This window comes from Leptonychotes weddellii, chromosome 3 (assembly GCF_054177405.1).
Source record: "Leptonychotes weddellii isolate Sample4059 chromosome 3, ASM5417740v2, whole genome shotgun sequence".
In the NCBI taxonomy this organism is placed as follows: Eukaryota; Metazoa; Chordata; class Mammalia; order Carnivora; family Phocidae; genus Leptonychotes; species Leptonychotes weddellii.
This window is the reverse complement of record NC_138371.1, coordinates 114,045,985-114,049,225: the sequence shown is the minus strand read 5'-3', so window position 1 is coordinate 114,049,225 and position 3,241 is coordinate 114,045,985. Positions and strand designations below refer to the sequence as shown.

Here is a 3,241-nt window from a genome sequence, read left to right as displayed (position 1 = left end):
CATTAAAATTACCCATAATGCTACTCTGAGTGATTCATGGTTTTGAGCATTTAAATGAGTCATATTCATCCAAAAGCCTAAACTAATTTCTATTGTAAATGAAGTTCTTAGGGAAATTCTATTAACCATTTAAGCACCATGCAAATTCTCCCCAGCTCAGGTTCTACCTCCTTCATGAAGGAGGCTCCTACCTCAATCAATTTTCCCTTCTCTGATTCTCTGAGTTCCTATTGACAATATAATACTACTCATTTGCTCTCTTATATAAGGTATGCATCTTTATTCAATTCAGTGTGTGGAGACGCCTGGGTGGCTCAGCCGGTTAAGTATCTGCCTTCAGCTCAGGTCATGATCTCAGGGTCCTGGGATGGAGCCCTGCGTCAGGCTCCTGGCTCAGTGGGGGCCTGCTTCTCCCTCTGCCTGCAGCTCCCCCTGCTTGTGCTCTCTCTCTCTCTCTTTCTCTGACAAATAAATAAATAAAATCTTAAAAAAATAATTCAGTGTGTTTGTGTGTATGTTTATGTGTATCTTTGGGGAGAAGGGCTCTTTTCTTTCCATCTGGTACCAGCCATCAGCTCCAAGGTAAGCCAAGATGGGTGCTTACAAGGACATCCAGGAGCTATGGAGGGAAAAGCAGCCCTATGTAATGTGCTTTGTTTTCAGGGTGCACCACTGCTAGTACTCCTAGTTCTCTGAGCTCCACAGGGCCTCCCCACCTCACTCAACCCACCCAACTGCCTGAGAAAGTGCACAGATGGGGGTATAAGGCCAACCAAGGTTATGTCATATATCGGATTCATGTGCACCGTGGTGGCTGCAATGCCCAATTCCTAAAGGTGCTACCTACAACTAGCCTGTCCATCGTGGTGTTACCAGCTAAAGGTCGCCTGAAGCCTTCAGCCTGTTGCAGAGGAAAGAGCTGGACACCACTGTGGGGCTCTGAGAGTCTTGAATACTTACTGTGTTGGCAAAGATGCCACATACAAATTCTTTGAGGTTATCCTCCTTGATCCATTCTACAAAGCGATCAGAAGAAATCCTGACACCCAGTGGATCACCAAACCAGGCCACAGGCACAGGGAGAGCAAGAGCCGTGGCCTTGGAAAGGGTCAAAAGTTCTGCCACACTGTTGGCTGTTCTTGCTTTCCGACATGGAGAAGACACAAGACTGTCCAGGTCTACCGTTACTGCTAATATAAGTAATGTGGTAAAGTTCTTACCTAATAAACAATTTAGGACAGTCAAAAAAGAAAAAAAACAGGGGTGCCTGGGTGGCTCAGTCGTTAAGCGTCTGCCTTCGGCTCAGGTCATGGTCCCAGGGTCCTGGGATCGAGCCCCTCATCGGGCTCCCTGCTCGGTGGGGAGTCTGCTTCTCCCTCTTCCTCTCCCGCTCCCCCTGCTTGTGTTCCCTCTCTCGCTGTCTCTCTCTGTCAAATAAATAAATAAAATCTTAAAAAAAAAAATGTACCTAGGGGCCACCCGGGTGGCTCAGTCGTTAAGCGTCTGCCTTCGGCTCAGGTCATGATCCCAGGGTCCTCGGATCCAGCCCTGCATCGGGCTCCCTGCTCCGCGGGAGGCCTGCTTCTCCCTCTCCCACTCCCCCTGCTTGTGTTCCCTCATTCGCTATGTCTCTCTCTGTCAAATAAATAAATAAAATCTTTAGAAAAAAAACATTTCATCTCCAAAAGGTCAGGGATCACAATCACAGAGCATTAGAACAAAAAGAATCGTATAGAGATTATTTTATTCTTCATGATTAAACAATTACGAAGCTGTTTCCATATGCTGAGTGCCTTCTATGTGCCAGGAAGTGTGCCGGCCAATTTATTTATATTTCATTATTTAATTTAATCTAATCCTTACAACAACCTCATATTAAGGCGGCATAAGCAGTGGTAAAAAGATGAAATTTAGAATCAGACAGAATTGGATTCTAATTTCACCTCTGTTGTTTACTATCTGTGTGGTATTAAATAAGTGTCTTAACCTCTTAAAGCTTTTGCGTTAAGTGTTAACAAGAGTCACAATACCTCCATCATCACATATTACTAAAAGGACAAATAAATATAATGTATGTAAGATGTCTAATACCTAAGAAACTCTCAAGAGTAAGAATTATATTGCTTATTTTATGTAGATAATGAAATTGGGGTTCAGAGAGGTGAATTAATTTGTTTAAGATCACTTGTAAGTGGCTGAGCCAGGTTGAATTAAGACAGCCACTCCATACCTTATCTTATAAATGCCCATTTCTTTTTTTTAATTTTTTAAAGATTTTATTTATTCATTTGACAGAAAGAGAGAGAACAAGCAAGGTGGGGAGGGGCAGAGGGAGAAGCAGGCTCCCCACTGAGCAGGGAGCCCAAGGCGGGGCTCGATCTCAGGACCCCAGGATCATGACCTGAGCTGAAGGGAGACGCTTAATGATTGAGCCACCCAGGTGCCCCTAAATGCCCATTCTTACACTTCTTTACTCATCCCAATAACACTTGTTACACCTAAGTAGTTAAATAAGGTGTACTTGTGGTAGATTAGTTGAAGGCAGAGATATTAACATCAGTAATTAGAAAAGGCTCTCTCTGTGCACCTTACTATCTAAATAAGATTGGTTAAGCTTTCAATTCCATCCCCTGAGGAAGTTCAAATTGCACTGAGATTTCCAAGTCTTAGATGGTCCACATTCCCATGGCCTCCTCTGCTCCTGGGTTTCTGCCTGTGTTATCTTGATCTCATACCTGAGATAGTCTTATGACTAAAGGCAGAATCTTCTGAGAGGCTGTCATACCTCCCTTTTCCCAAGGAGAGCTTCACTCCCAGTAAGGAGATGACCACTCACACTGGGATAGAGAGACCACATAGACAAATACTATCACAAACTGTCATACCTTCCATTTGTTCTCCTAAAAGCCCATTTATCTTTCCTAAAGCCCATTTGTTTTCCCACAGAAGCCCTTTCTCCCTGCTCCCTTTCCACTATGAAGTTGGCATACAAACCTCTATCTCTAGCTGTTTAGGGAACCTCTTCATCTGAATGCTCCCCCACACAAAATAAACTTTTCTCCTGTTATTTTGTCTACTTTCGGTTAATTTGCAATTCCCCCCCATCCTTATCACTGGAATTAAGTTGGCAGAGGGAACATTTTTCCTCCCAACAAAAGTTTCATGTATCTCATACATGTACATGGAATAGACTTTCTTAAGATCTGAGAAGTAAAAAGGGACAGTTTGGTTTCAATTACTG

General features: G+C 43.4%; 1 pseudogene; it reads left to right on the top strand.

Moving 5' to 3' along the window:
- Positions 1-592: 592 nt before the first annotated feature.
- On the top strand, positions 593-1,194 carry LOC102739548 (large ribosomal subunit protein eL15 pseudogene; annotated as a pseudogene).
- Positions 1,195-3,241: the final 2,047 nt, after the last annotated feature.